The sequence below is a fragment of the Podarcis gaigeae genome (assembly GCF_964106915.1).
Source record: "Podarcis gaigeae genome assembly, chromosome: 12".
NCBI classification, from domain to species: Eukaryota; Metazoa; Chordata; class Lepidosauria; order Squamata; family Lacertidae; genus Podarcis; species Podarcis gaigeae.
The window spans coordinates 59,588,951-59,605,805 of NC_139688.1; the positions used below are offsets into that span (position 1 = coordinate 59,588,951).

The following is a 16,855-nucleotide window of genomic DNA, read 5'->3' on the forward strand; positions in this document are numbered from 1 at the left end:
CTCTTACTGATTCCTGCTCGCCACAAGTGACCACATAAATAGGTGTTTTACAAGCCGCTGTTAGAAATGGAGTCCAATCCAAAAACCTCCATAATATATGTTGGCACCGTTCTCCTGTTCTTCTCTCACAAAAGCCTGGGAGGACAATACTGAGGCATAATTCATGTAAATGAGTGGTTTCATACTCAGCAGGGTAACTGTGAGCACATTTTAAAACAACCAACCAACCAACCAACCAACCAGCCAGCCATTGGTAGGACTAAACAGGTAGTAAAGCTTATCAGTGATAAACAACTGTTTGTCAAAATTTTTGGCACAGAGCTGTTTGATAATGATGCTTTGTGACAGCGACAGGGAGTCTGTGGTTCTCGGATGTAGCCTCACCATGCCTGGCTGTTGGCCACGCTGCCCAGGGCTAATGGGAGCTGGGTTTCTACAACTCCAGAAGGACCAGTGCCTGATTTACATACATTCAGAGCGGACTGTAGCCCAGGGCCTCATAATCTAGAGTGGCCTCGGCCTCTTGCAATTTTCTTTTTTAAAGCATGTAGATTTTACTACCTAGGCTCAGTTGCTTAGTAACATTAAGCACATGACATACGAGCCCATGACTGTATAACAGCTACAAAAGTGCATATTACTGTTTAGTAAAGTTTGCAGAGGCTTTAAAACTATTTAGAATCAAATTATAAAGTTAGATATGAAGCAATAAGTGTTCAGATCATTGTCTATCATTATAGTGTGCATTTTGAGAACAAGTGAGTATTCTTTTATATCATTGTGAATCACAATAATATTTAATTTTGACTTTTTGTGAAAATAATAATGAGTAAGCAGTATGAAAGTGGTGCTAGTAAATGAACGTGACAAAAAGAACACAACATTTAAAGGCAACCATGTCATATTGCTTTCTACAGCAGGCAGAAATAGCCCTATGTTGTTGTTATTTGAGTTTATATACCGCTCTATACCTGGAGGTCTCAGGGCGGTTCACATTAAATATCACAATGTATATAAACAGAATAAAAACAATAACCCAATAATACCCCCCCCCCCGAAAAGAGCCACATTTTAAAAGGGTATAGGATGTCAAATAGACCAACCAAAAGCCTGGTTAAAAAGGAACATTTTTGCCTGGCACCTAAGGTGTGTAATGAAGGCGCCAGGCTAACTTCCCCGGGGAGAGCATTCCACAGACGGGGAGCCACTGCAGAGAAGGCCCATTCTCATGTTGCCACCCTCTGGATCGCTCTTCAAAGGAGGGCCTCAGAAGATGATCTCAGGGTCCAGGTAGGTTCATATGGAAAGAGGTGGTCCTTGAGGTATTGCAGTCCTAACCCAAACCCTAACCCTTTAAGCTTTATGGGTCAAAACCTGGCTGCTGAATTCTGCACTACCTGAAGTTTCTGCTGAAATCATTGGCTTTGCTTTCAAATTCTTTTAGGACAGTAATGAGCTAGAACTGCTTCTTTTGGTGTAACTATCTTGTGACATGTTCCTTCAGCACTTTGTGTTAATTCTTTGGTTTTAGGTCCTGTCATTTCATTGTCACTTTCTCCAGACGTTTCCGTACAGTACTTCTAGTGGTAGTTACTGACAACAGTTCTCCTTGAAGTTCTTGGGAGGCTGCGTTTTGTATGTAAGCTAGTTGTTCTTCAGTCTGTGGAGACTGCTCAGTGTGGTCTACTTCATTTTCTTCAACTTGTAAACATGGACGTTATGTATCTGAGGGTGTTACTTGAGGAATGCTTTTCAGCCCCGTGGGACCTTCAATGTGGGGTTTCGCAGGGCTCAATCCTATCCCCCATGTTTTTTTATATCTACACTTCCACCTGTACATCAAAGAAGCTCACTATGAAAAATAAAATTTCAGCCACCAAGACATGTATCAAATAATACTCCAGGAGAAAGTTCACACAGCTTTTCCAAATGTGGAAACAAATTTCAGGTTGTTCCTGTGTTTAATGGTAACATTAATGGTGAAAGATCATTTTCTAGACTAGAGAATAAAGAACAATGTCCCAAGACCAATTGCCTGATCTAATCATTGTCTGCATAGAAAATGATGAACTGTGATTTACTGATTTTATTGATATAATTGATAAGTTTGCTTGAAAGAAACTGTTCTGACTTCTTATATAGTATAATTTTATAACATAGCTATGATTCCTCTGTGAATGTTCCGTGTGAATGTCTTAATTATTTCCCTACTTCTATAAACTTCTATTATTTCCCTACTTCTATAAACTTATTAAAGGTTATAAATTAATAAACAATCTTTTTATCAATGCTAACGTTTCAGTAATGCTCTACTTTCAATGAGTAGATAAAGAAGATAATGATTTTTTGTTTCTCATGATCAAAGGCTATTCAGTTTGGGCTTCCCAAGGTCTTCTAGCCCAGGGCTTCTGGCTGCTTTAATCTGCTCCTGCCTGAGGCGGTCGCCTTACCTTGCTTCATGGGTGGGTCAGCCCAGAATAAAGATCTACAATGGGATCTGCAGCCCATGTAGACCCTGCACCTTAAGTGGTTGCTTCACCTTGCCTCATGGCTGGCCCGGCCCTGGCCACTGGCATAAGGCACAAAACGTTGGGAAACACTGCACACCTCCTCAAACCAAGAGCTATATGAACTTGTCACATCTGACAACTGCTCTCCCAGCCCCTCTGCGGCTGAAACTTTTAACTTCAGCAGATGCTGGCTCCTTCGCCCTTCTTCCTCCCTATCTTGAAGTGTTATTTTTCAAAGTAGTTAACTCTCTGAGACAGCATCTGGTTTCTGGTTGACTGTGGATTTTTTACAACATATATTTACTATGACAGTTGCAGCAGCAAAAGAGTTTTTCCACATCAGTTTCAAGGTCTCTTTCTTAACACTACCTCTTCTTTCCTTAAAAGGCTGTAATTATTGCATAAGCTTTCAAAATGTAAAAAAAGGACCAGAAAGATGGAACAAACCTTATGAACAATTTATATCACTATTATTATTATTATTATTATTATTATTATTATTATTATTATTATTATTTATATACCGCCCTATACCTGGAGGTCTCAGGGCGGTTCACAGAAAAGATCAACATAAAAGCCACTATATAACCAAAATAACAACAGCCAAATAACACCTCTTCTCTTAGAAGAGATGCATTTATGATACCAGCAAGATTTGGGGTGGGGTGAAGCATTTTGCTTGGCTTGTTGGCTTGCAGCACAGAGCCCGGCTCAGATGTGCATGCTGATGTCCACTCCTGTGGCAATGGAGGCTTGGCAGGTACCTGACCTGGGGTTAATGGGGCTAATGCTGGGCCTGCCTCAAATGTGGGAGCCCCAGTTATTTCAGGTGGGAGATTAAGTGGTGTGGGGACTGGGATGAGTAGGAGCCTGAGGATTAATGATGCACACACATGGTTAAGGAGCTGGGCAGGTGAAGAAGATGTAGGAGATGGGCAGGTGTACCCACAACAATTTCTAGGAAAAGGCATGGAAGACTTAGTATGCTTGGAGAGGGGACACAATTTTATTAACTTTGGAAAACACCAAACAGTTGCACAGTAGTAGAATAACTTGTTTGGAAATCTCCCATTACTCTCACTAAAGGGTTCAATTATACCCCACCTGTGAAATGTTAACTCTAGCAGCTTTCCAATGATAGTGCATTCAAGCAACATGAAGTCTCTAATTGTAATGCTTCCTCTGAAAATTCTGTTGTATGATGAAGGGCAGCAAAACAATGTAATTCTTGCAATGTAAACTTCACAGGGGGCCACATACATTCTGCTTGAAATCATGTGTGCCACTTTCTCAGTCAGCGATATGCACAAGAAAACTCCAGGCTAGACTGAGAAATTGCCACAGGCAGGTGGTGCCAAGGCCCAAATAAGTTCCACTGGTGCTACAGGAGGAGAATGTGGTGACCTAGTTTGGCCAGATGGCAGGATCCCAAAGGACGTGCTTTATAGGGAGCTGGCTTCCAGCAACAGGCATGCTGGTAGACCAACTCTGTGTTACAAAGATATCTGCAAATTTGACATGAAGGCTGGCACCATCAATCCTGCCTTCTGGGAATCCCTTGCAGATGACCACGGCGCCTGGAGACAACCAGTCAGGGTCATGTATCCACAGCAGTGACCAGAGAAGGAATGACTGCTGGGGGGAGCACAGAAAGAGGAAAAGCCATGGTGCACCTGTAGCAGCAAAACCGGGTTCCTTCATCTGCCCCCACTCCACCAAAACGTGTCGCTCCCGTATTGGTCTCTACAGGCACAGCAAGCACTGCAACTCTCTAACCATTTGACTTCATCCCTACAGATTAACTCTTCCATTGTCTCCTGAGACAGGCTGATGCCAACAAACAGAAAATCACTCCACTGAAACAGGAGAGAAAGGAGTGCATTTGGGACCTGCTGCAGAATTGCTGTGGATAAGGTATGGGCTTGCACTCCCCTTTGAGGGCTAAGTTCATAGCTTGCGAGTCATCCTGAACTCAGCAATTTGCAGCAGCACAGGTAGAAGAAATGGAGGAAGTGAGAGATTTTACTTTCTTGGGTTCCATGATCACTGCAGATAGTGACAGCAGTCATAAAATTAAAAGACGCCTGCTTCTTGGGAGAAAAGCAATGACAAACCTAGACAGCATCTTAAAAAGCAGAGACATCACCTTGCCAACAAAGGTCTGTACAGTTAAAGCCATGGTTTTCCCAGTAGTGATGTATGGAAGTGAGAGCTGGATCATAAAGAAGGCTGATCGCCAAAGAATTGATGCTTTTGAATTATGGTGCTGGAGGAGACTCTTGAGAGTCCCATGGACTGCAAGAAGATCAAACCTCTCCATTCTGAAGGAAATCAGCCCTGAGTGCTCACTGGAAGGACAGATCCTGAAGCTGAGACTCCAATATTTTGGCCACCTCATGAGAAGAGAAGACTCCCTGGAAAAGACCCTGATGTTGTAAAAGATTGAGGGCACAAGGAGAAGGGGACGACAGAGGACGAGATGGTTGGATAGTGTTCTCGAAGCTACCAACATGAGTTTGACCAAACTGCGGGAGGCATTGGAAGACAGGAGTGCCTGGCGTGCTCTGGTTCATGGGGTCACGAAGAGTCAGACATGACTAAATGACTAAACAACAACAAGGTATTCTTTTTACAAACTGACTAATACGCCTGCTACAACACTATACAGGACAACTGGAGCTTGTCTCAGCAATGCATGCCCAAGTAAGATCTAGATCAGACTATGGTAACGTTTTCAATGTGGTGCTGCCTTTGAAGGCGGTTCAACTGATGCATAATGTTTTTTGTGGGGGCAATGCAACCAGAGCATATGCTAGCGCTGTACCAGTCACACTGATTGCTGCATTCTGTTTAGGGAAGTTTTTAATGATTGATGTTTTTTTTAATCTCTTGTTGGAAGCTGCCCAGAGTGGCTGGGGAAACCCAGCCAGAGTGGCGGAGTATAAGTAATAAATTATTATTATTATTATTATTATTATTATTATTATTATTATTAGGTATTTAAGTACTGTTCTTTGTTTATTCCATTCTTGTTATTCTTCCATGGCTCACACGAGATTTTAAAAAATCCTAGGTTAGGTACAGAAGTCATCCAAATGTGATTCACAGCTTTAGGAAGTAGGAAACCTCTCCACTTTCTGTCAGTTCTTTCCCAAGCTGTGACTAGTTCCCAAAGTAATCTTTAAACCTGCTAGGAGTCATATATAAACACCAAGATGTTAGGGATCTATTGCCTACAAATCAGGACTTCCGTACCCCCCTGTATTCCTTGCTTGCAGCTCCCCTTCTCCCTTGCGTTTTCCCTTATTCTATACTCTGGATCATTTCATTGAACTCCTGCTGAATGTATGCTAGCACAGATTTTACCTTGATTCTGAAAGTGATGTCTGGATGCTTCCCAACACAGGATGGAAATCTACTCCCAGTGAAGCATGCACATGGTTCTCCAATGCCTTTGGTCTACCAAATGTCTGTAAAATTCCATGGGTCTCCACATTACTACTATAGTTCTTTGGATGTGCTTGATAATTTACAGTCCTTCTCTAGTTCATCCTTATAAAAACTCTGTGAGGGAGGTGTTTAGTTCTCCCATCTGACATGTGAGGAACAGAGACGATAAGAGAGGCTTGACCAAAGCTGTACAGCAATCCATGCTAAAGATGGGCCTTCAGCTCAAGCCAATACAAATCTACATACCGTTATCCCCTGGAGTTCTTGGCATGTTACTCATGCTAGATTAACTCAATAGAAGATTGCTGGCAACATAGGGATCATAATATAATACAGAGCATCTGAAGTATTAGGTGGTACATATGTATATGGAATAAATATGTTTTGGTACAGATGAAATGCCTGCATAGGCCAGATCTCAGATTCCACATGGAATTTGGTGTACTGTACATGAAACAAGAGAAGATAAATAGTGTGGAGTATATTACTGTGAAGTATAAATATGCACAAATTCTTCTAGTGTCAATGGGAGATTCATGCCTTAAAAGACTTTGAGGTATTTAATGGTGTCTTTGGCTGCCTGGCCATTGCTTTGTGTCTGCATTTGTGTAAACAACAGCAAAATATGTTCTTGAATGGATAAGGAAAATAGCAGTGAAAAGACAACTGATGTTCATGTGGTAGTTCAACAGTATCATTAATCGTTAATTAATGGACTATCATTAATATTTCTTTGGACTATTAATCTTTCTGGACTATCATTAATATTTCTTTGTGTGAGTGCATTACTATATAAGGAGCAATTTTGATTTTTAGGTGGAAGAAACAGGGTGAGCTGAGGATTTGTTTTTGTTTTTTTACTGCCGTACTACCGCACCTTTTGAAATGTAATCTATTATACTATAAAAAGAAAATGAAGCCCCTGACTGGCATCAAAGTCTATTTCTTAGACTGTAACCGAAATATTGAACTGATCTTACAACTTGAGCAGCCATATGTCTGAAAAACAAATCCACAGGAATGAATTTCAAGAGCAAATGCCTTTTGAGCTAGCTGAAGTCTTCCATCCCATGAGAGTAATTACTTGAAAAATCTGTGTCAGTGTAATCCTTGAAAGGGCGTCCTTATGAATACAGGGCTGGGGCAGGAGTTGCACAGCAATGCATTGCATTCACTATTACTAATCTTTTCATCTCCAGCTCTGAATGCTGCATTTTTGGAATTCTCCACATTCTTAATGCAAATTAACTGTGGGCATACAAATCAAACTCAATGTATTTTTGAACAAACTTTTCAGGGAAACATCACCATGAGTGGACTTCCATTCTTTCACAATTTTTCATCTTATTAATTTAGCCACACATTATGAAAACAAGACACATAAGCAGTAATTAAAAAGTTAATTTAAAAGAGTCGAATTTCAATATGCAGGGAATTTTTTTAAAAAACAACAACAATGAAGGGTAGGTGCCACCACATACATGAGTCTTGTCTTTTGATACAATATTTTAATTTATTCTGTTGCTGGCATGAAAGTCAGTGGTGCTGCTCAGGTGGAGTGGTGGATTGGACTGGGACTTTGGTACAAATGCCCACTTAGCCATGAAGCAGTTAAAAGGACACAGTAGGTGACGTGAAAGACCTCTCCTCCAAACTCAGGAATGCCACTGCTACTCAGAGAAGACAACACTAGGTCAGTTAGACAAATTGTCTAACACGGCATAAAAGGGCTTTCTAAGGCACCAGCTCTCACCATGTAACATGCCTCACAAGGTTCTTGAGAGAATATAATGTGTTCAGAAAGACAGAATATCAGATGTTGAACTTTAAAAAATATTCACATACTGTTCTTACATGGGGCTCCCACTGGTGTCCCATTCAGGAGCTTGACTAGGACTAGACCTGCTTGTCTTAAAACAAGGTGCCACCATTGATTTTTCTAAAGAACTGGGATGTTTCAAGTTATTTTCTAACAAAGGAAAACAAAGCAAGCTCCACTGTACATTACTAGTGTTGAGAAAGGTGTCTAAACCACTGAGCCTCTTGGGCTTGCCGATCCGAAGGTTGGCGGTTCAAATCCACACAATTGGGGTGAGCTCCCATTGCTCAGTCCTAGCTCCTGCCAATCTAGCAGTTTGAAAGCACGCCAGTGCAAGTAGATAAATAGGTACCGCTCCGGCGGGAAGGTAAACAGCGTTTCCGTGTGTTCTGGCACTTGTCACTGTTGCACCAGAAGTGGTTTAGTCCTGCTGGCCATATGACCCAGAAAGCTGTCTGTGGACAAACACTGGCTCCCTCAGCCTGAAAAGCAAGATGATTGCTGCAACCCCATAGTTGTCTTTGACTGGACCTAACTGTCCAGGGGTTCTTTACCTTTTTTACATTGAGAAGGGCTTCTAGCAACTTAAAGAGAAAACAAACTCTTCACTTTTTGATGGAAGCATTTCAGGGCAGCCATAAACCTAAAATGGGCATAACGTGGCCAAAGCTGAGTTCCACCAAAGGGCTTAGAAAGGCTTAGTTTTTACCTGTTACAATTTCTAGCAAACGTCCCAATAAATTGAAGATATTAACATTTTATGTTTGCATACCCATCAATCTCCATTCTAATACATTACAGAATATTCTGTTTGATACCAATTACATTCTGCTTCTATATTTTGATCTTCCCTAATCTTATTGTTGTAATAACAGAAGTGCAACAATAAAAGAAGATAAGAGTTTGACAGTATTTTGAAAGTGACAGCTAGCTATCGAAATTGCTAGCTAAATGCAATCTAATCAAATGGAAAATGATATATCCTATTTTAATGGACCTCCCGAGGAGCAATAATGATAATAATAATAATAGAAACTGAGCTTTTCTTTCAAACCACATACAAGATTTGATTGGTAGATGAGAATGAAAAGGAAATTAAAAAAAGAATTGTACATGAGTTATGTTTCCCAAAAGATCTGTGCACTTCTTCTCATAGAACCAACTCTGCTTTAAAGAGGGAGTTGATGGGTCATAGCTAGTCTCTAGTACAATCACAAAATCAGAGTTGGAAGGGAACCCAAAGATCATCTAGTCCAACTCCCCTGCAGTGCAGGAATCCTGCCGACAGCCATCCCTTGGTGGGCTTGAACCCCCAAACTGGTTAACAGCCAGATGGACTGGCCCATTGCGCCACAGAGAGCACCCAGTAAACCCACCAAATTTTAATCAAATGTTTCCCCATTTTGGTAAAAGGTTTTCCTATAGTTTCCTTATAAAAAAGTTCTCAAAAGCAGTAGGAAATTGAACTATTCCATGTTTTAATGTCACATCTCTCTCAGAAGGCCTTGGCATACCTGACATCATCATCTTCATCATCATCTATTATTTATACCCCGCCCATCTGGCTCGGTTTCCCCAGCCGCTCTGGGTGGCTTCCAACTGAATATTAAAAACACAATACAGCATTAAATATTAAAAACTTCCCTAAACAGGGCTGTCGTCAGATGTCTTCTAAGGTGCCACTACTGCGAAGGCCCTCTGCCTGGTTCCCCGTAACTTTGCTTCTCACAGTGAGGGAACCGCCAGAAGGCCGTCAGCGCTGGACCTCAGTGTCTGGGCAGAACGATGGTTGTGGAGACAGCCTAATAACGAAGTCACCTTTATCCTAGACAGTGTCAACTTTATTATAGAAACTATAAGAAGTTCATTGGTTGTATTAAAAAGTACACCTCCCATTACCCAGATCACTGTCAGGAGCATGGGTAGGGAAACTAAGGCCCAGGGGCCAAATCCAGCCCAATCGCCTTCTAAATCTGGCCTGCAGACGGTCCAGGATTCAGCATGTTTTTACATGAGTAGAATGTGTGCTTTTATTAAAATGCACCTCTGGGTTATTTGTGGGGCAAAGGAATTCATTCTCCCCCCCACCATATAGTCTGCCTCCCCCACAAGGCCTGAGGGACAGTGGACCAGCCCCCTGCTGAAAAAGTTTGCTGACCCCTGGTCTAGGTAGTAAAATGGACTGCAAAATATGGACATTTTTCATAACTGCTTTAAAAGAAGAAAAATGGAAAAAATGACATTCACTGATAAAACTCCTGTTATTTGTCCTTCTCTCGCTTCTTGCAAAGGGTGCACAAGGTGGTCAGATTCATAATTCCCCCTTTTAGTGTGGGACTATTTTTGAAGCTATTTTTGAAACAGTTCAAACCATAGCCAAACCAGATTGTCCTGTCATTTATACTTCTATGGATGTTTTCTGGTTTCCCTTGGTTGAGTTCCAGGACACAAGGCATAACAATTGTTAGGGGGAAGTAAGTGACATCATCTGGCCATTTCTCTTTGTCCCCTTTCCTGGACGGAAACTTTGCCCCCCCACTCTGCTGTGTTGTTTGTATTTTAATTGCTGGGATTTTTTAAAATGTAGGGTAGCATTCAAAAGGGGAATCCCCCAATCTGCTATTTTAAATCCATTTAATCGCCTCAAGATTCCAAAATCTCATTCCAATACAAGTGCAGACTAGGCAAGGACTTTCATCAGGAAACTCACTGTTGGAATATAATAGTATTGCTTGCACACTCTAGTGCTTGCAAAACTCTCATCTACACTGTACAAAGGATGTTAATTCTGTATGAATAAAGCGTACAAGTTGGCTCCAGCCTTCGGGTTCAATAATTTGCCAGACATTGCTGCAACTGTGTGTTTCTGTGCATTCTGTTAAGAAGCTTTTATAATTAGAATAGGAACTACCTACATTTCAGAAGGGTCTTTTGTCCCTATCACTCAATCCAACATTATTAAAAACTTTGCTAATTCCCACACACTTCAAAAGGAAACATGATTTAAAGCATCTAAAGCATCGTTCAAGTACCCACTTATTCCCATAAATTTGGAAATGATTTGAAGATCTTGTGCAGGGCTCAAAAAATGGCAAGCTGATTGTGCACAAGAAGAAATACAGCCCATAATACAAGAAGAATTAGTGAGATACCGTAAATAACATCTGTGCACTTACTGTATATCATCTTGGTGACAGAAGGTATTGCTACGCAGACTGATCAGCCTTTGCCGATGAAGCACAGCCAATTATTTTGATAGGTTCACATGACAAATTGCTGTTATTAGTCAACATTAGAGTGTTTCATGAAGTTCTGCAGGGCAGAAATTAACCTGAAATGGCACATTATTTTATATGCTAAAACATCCCTACAAAAATTAAATGGTGGGATGACGCAGATATTTATTTACAGCAAAGCCTATCCATTCAGTTTCTGAGACATGTTTTTCTTCCTCACTGCCAACTTTCATCCCAAAATTTGACAGTGAGGCTGCATTAGTCTTTCTATTCCTCTAATTACTTAAAAGTGAACAAAGTTTCAAGAATTAAGAACTACCTGACAATTTCATGTTGTCCTTTGGAGAAGACATCACACGGAGCCCCTTCAGCAAATTGTACTTGTTTTGACATCATATGTGGAACTGGTGTGGCTTGGCTTATGACAACCATTGGTTTTTTAATCAAACCATTAGAATTATTTATTATTTATTTATCATTTGTATCATAGCATATATGGGGGGAAGCATCTGTTTTACTCTCACAAGAATTCTGTGATGCAGGTGGCGCTGCACACCCCCCCGATAATTGTTGCAATTTTAGGTTCCATTAATTGAGAAGCCACTATGACAAAACACTATTATGAACTTGGTAACACTTTTAAACAAATTTGCAAATGTGCCAGAATCAAAGAAGGCAGCACAAATCATTTATTTTCCCAATGTACCTACCAATCAATAACCCAATGAATTAATTCCAAAAGGTATTAAACAGATCTGTATTTATTCATAAATATAAATCCACTGAATTCCCCAATGCACCCACCAATCAACACAATTAATTAATTTAAAAGATATGAAATTGAATTTATAATTATAAATTAATTCATTTCCCTAATATACCCAATGATCACAAACTCAGCTCAATCAATCAATCAATCAATCATATAGAAGTAAATACAAATTTATTTCAAAGTGAACTCTACTGAAGTACCGTATTTTTCGCCCTATAGGACGCACCAGCCCATAGGACGCACCTAGTTTTTTGGGGCGGAAATAAAGAAAACAAATTTTATTCCCCCCCCCCCGCCTTCAGCGCACCCCGCGCTCCGGGCAGCAGGCTGCAGCAGCCTAGGGAGCCCTGCAAGAACTCCCGCGGGCTCCCCAGGCTTGCTGATAGCTTCCTGAAGCCTGGAGAGCGAGAGGAGTTGGTGCGCACCGACCCCTCTTGCTCTCCAAGCTTCAGCGAAAGCCTGCATTCGCCCCATAGGACGCACACAGATTTCCCCTTCATTTTTGGAGGGAAAAAAGTGCGTCCTATAGGGCGAAAAATACGGTAGTACCCAAAGAACTAATAGGAAAGCTCTAACTGCTACCAACCTAAGCATATAAACAGGACTATAAATTCTATACTTCAGTGAAATCCCTAAACTCTGTAAATATCATACATAAACCTGCAACAAACACCACAGCAAGCGGACAAGACCTGTGACATGCCCTTCTGAAGAGTTTATGATGTCTTACTAAGAACTCCTTGTCTGTGGTGCCTGGAAGTTAGACTTAGCTGCATTTAACAAGGGAATTGTGTCTTTTAGCAGTCTGCCTTGAGAAGCATCCACAACGCAAAAGGCTCTGCTTCTGTACTGATCATTTTCTCTAATAGCCCAAAGAAACAAAAAGCCGTGAAAGAACAGCACTCTGGATCCAGCTGAGACACAACTAATGTGATTCTGTTTTATTTACATTTATTATTTGCCTTCTTTTTTGTAAGTCAGTGGGCATGAGCAGCAGACGGCCCCAAAAGGTCTGCGCCCAAAATAACCTAAACCAAGGAAAAGTCAGAAATTCCCTCACAAGAATCCCCAATAATGCCAAAACTAAGAAACCTGAATGCAGTCGGTAAAGGAAGGGCATAATACAAACACTGTAAATAAATAAAAGCCACCTTGAGTCCTGTTATCTAGATTTGTTTATATAAAGAAATATATAAAGAAATAAAAAGTTAAATGCATACATCACGTATTGTCATCATCTCTTGCAACAGGAGCACATCTGGATGACCCATACCTGTTCCCTTTAATCCTGAATTTCTACAATTCTGCACAGGCGGGGGGAGATTTAGCCCTTGTTTGCACATTTCCTTAACAGCAGTTGTGGTCTGGCTGTACTTGCCTTAGGTGACCATCTGGTGATCTGAGCCAAGTAGGATGCTCTGGATTTAATGAAGTGGTCCATCTTCCTTCCCTTGACTCTGACACTCCTACACATTACCCTCATTTACCACCCACTTTGTCTCCTTTGAATTCTGAGCTATTTGCTCATTTTAACTGTGCCTTTAATCTTCACTTTTTGCTAATCCCTGCTTCTCTTGCAAAGATGTTTCTTTTCTTTTCTTTTTAAAAGACTCACCCACAATTTCCTGGTTTGAATAACAAGTCCCTTTAATTTTCGTTTTTTAAAATCAAAGACTCAAGCAGTAGAATTCTTCAAAATAATAGATCTAATACGACACATCCTAGCTTATGTTACCATTCTACTCCAATTTTAACAACAATTATCTATGAGGTTGTCGTTTCTGTTTGCAGCTGCAGCCATAGTTGGAGACAGCACAGTAAGGCATCAGCAATCAGCAACGAAGGATTCACTACAAAAATGATCCTGTGTATGCCAAAATGCAGTGAATGGGAGCTGTGCGAGAGCAATACTGCCCTGAGGTGTCCTGGTTCATTTCAACAGGAAAGCACACTCTGGATGTACTTGCACCAGCCCTTTTTGTCAGTTTTCATTACATTAATTTTCTGCATTGTCCTCATTGTCTCCATTTTTTCTGTATTGCTTTTTGCACGTCTGCAGCACCTCTGTGTGCAAAGATCCATATACAGACTTGTGTCGTCTTGGACTGGTATAACCTGCCCCACCATCCATAAAAACTCACTGACGAGGATTGGTCATGATGAAAATCAAAATGTAAGAACATGTTAAATGTTAAGGAGAACAGACTCCCATGAGAGGTGGTGAGCTCTCCTTCCTTGCAGGTTTTTAAGCAGATGTTGGATGGCCACCTGCCATGTTTGGGATTCCTGCACTGCAGGGAGTTGGCTAGAGAACCCTTGGGGAACCTTTATCTCTACAAGTCTATGATTCTATGAAATACGTAAAATATTAAATATACATCTAAACACTTTGTGGTTTTTAACTACAATCAAGTGGCATATACATTTTACGGAAACAAACAAACAAACCTTTGCATCTAAAAAACATGAAGGCATATCTCCTGGGAAGGAAGGTCAAAGTCTGACTCACAAGCAAACAGATGTTCAGACATGAAAATAATGTGAACAACTTAAATATTTCCAATAGACAGGTACATTTAAATAAAATAAGGAACAAATCCATATACAGTGGAAGCTCGGTTGTCGAACGGAGGGTTGCCATGACATAGCTGGGATTCAGACATCCAGGCGGAAAATAGCTGAAATGGCCAGGAAAATACGGATTGTGTTCAGATTTTCACTTTTTAAAATATGGCACCCCTACTAACAATCCACCAGATAAATACTGCAAATATTTATTGAGTAAAAAACCAAACCACAAATAACTTTAGAACCTCATCAGCTCATGGGCTTGTTTTTTTTTTTAAGCGTTTTCAATTTTTCTAGGGCTGCCTATAAACACCGCAATGAAATGAGAGGTGAAAGTGAACAGGAAGATGCTCTTATGTTCACACCCTAATTTGGGGATTGCTTTTGGAAGAGGCTTCTGCTGTTGCTGTTGCTGCAGGTATCTTTTCCTTTGCAGCCTCTTCACTAATATTCTTATTTCAAAAGAAATCATACCTGCACTGCATATTGTAGCTATTAACTGTTACAGTAATGAAACTAGTAATATCTGTTAACATTAGTGGAGCCAAGGAGGCAAATTAACTATGAACCCCATAATTTGGAATCTCCTCCAAGCCTGTGCCAAAGTTTTGCAGTTGTTTTGTAGCATTTTGCAGCACCCCACCAACTGAGCAACTGCTATCACCCCAATTCACATTGATTCACTCAACAACAGTGCCAAAGTGTGTCAACTGTTTTCCAGCAAAAAATCTACATCTTGAAGCACCCCACCAATTGAGCAATTGCAACTCACAATCTTGGCAATACACCACCCCCATTTTTCTTGACATAATTCAAATCCTACAGGTGACCTTCCATGAAGAGCTTTCTGGATCCCTGGTTCCACACTGCCACCAAGACATATCCTGGAGAGCTTCAGGAAATATACTGAATTCCTTTTATCTCTGTAAAGATGACAATATTTAAATTCTGCTGCCTTTAAAATCTGAATAACTCCTGAAAGGAAACCATACAACTATTAAATTGCTAACTTTCCAAAGACTCACATTTACTACACATTACAATTCATAAATGGTGTTTTAATATTAAAGCTGTTAAAATGTGGAATCTGCAGATACATTCCCCAGACTGTTCTCTTTCCATTCACTCATCACACATTATGCTTCTGAAGTTACGGAGCATCTGCTCAGTTGGCGGGGTGCTGCAAAATGTGGGGTTTTATTGCAAAGCGCTACAAAACTGTTGCCACACTTTGGCACTGTTTTGCAGTGAATTGGTCAACACTGGGTTTGGGGGTGATAGCTATGACCCTAGCTTTGCGTAGCAATTGCTCAGTTGATTGGGTTCTTCAAAACACAGGATTTTTGCTGCAAAATGCTGCAAAACTGTTGCCAGATTTTGGCACTGGTTTTGGAGGGGGTCCCAGATTTTGGGGTTTGCAGACTAACATGAGGATAAATTCTACAGTCAGACAGGCTCCTTCCAGGAGCAACTTTGCTGGATTTAGACTACAGTGGAAATGTAGTTTTTGTGCAAAGTCAGGAACCCCCAGAAATGCCCCCCAAGGTGGAGGGCTGCTTACCAGGGTCTTGGAAAGAGGCATGAGGGCTCTGAGATGCTGCTAGAGCCCTTGTGTCACCTTCCCAAAGCCCGGTTAAGCAAGGAAAATCAGGTGGGTGCAAGGGCATAATAAATAGAGAGCAGGGAACAGTGGGTTTCCCCAGCTCCCCCTTTATTTACTGCCCTCCACATGCACACACTCAAAGCTGTGATCATGTAAGCAAAAGTTACAGGTTTACTGTACTAGCATTATAGAAAAGCAAAGAATTTTCTTCTAAAGCAGCAGCCTGTATAGAGCTGTAACAATGGAATCCTATGCACATTGACTCAGAAGTAATTCCTATTGAGTTTAATGAAATTTACTCCCAGAAAGGTGTGTACAGGACAGCAACCTCAAACCACTGTATCTGCCTTTGCACTTACAAAGTTCCACTGAGTTCAATGGGGAAAGACTACCATGAATGGAAAAACTATAAGTTACCTTGTTTGCAGAATGAAAGGTCCAATTGACAACAGGTTTATTTCATATCTTAATGAAGCTGAATCCATGCTTGGAATGATAAAATGGAGACAGGAGGCATCTATTGACATGCTACAATTCCCAGTAGCAACTAAATGGTAGCTTAATGAAAGGTGATTTTCACAAGCTCAAAGGTAAATCTAGAACTGTAGAGTAAGGTCTACTGGAACAATCAGCATTATTTCTGAAAATGCCATTGGGTTTAACTCTTCTATGTATTTTTATGCTGAAAACAATGTCTTTTCTATGTACACGTATGCTTAGAAATAATATATAGGCCATGTGACACTTGTTCAACATTTCTTGCTGATGTGATGAATTTAGGACATTTGTGATTGGAAATTTGTCTTCTTCCTCTAATGAGTAGGCTTAGTTCTCACAACCTTGAGGTGCAGGGTAAATTTGTTTGGTGACAGCATATCTCTTTGCAGGAAGAAGAGT

General features: G+C 40.7%; 1 protein-coding gene across 6 annotated transcripts in view; it reads right to left on the reverse strand.

Annotated features, from left to right (window-relative positions):
• TPK1 (thiamin pyrophosphokinase 1) overlaps positions 1-16,855 on the reverse strand; it is a 254,996-nt gene that overhangs the window by 113,802 nt on the left and 124,339 nt on the right. The gene's annotated exons all lie outside the window — the stretch shown is intronic.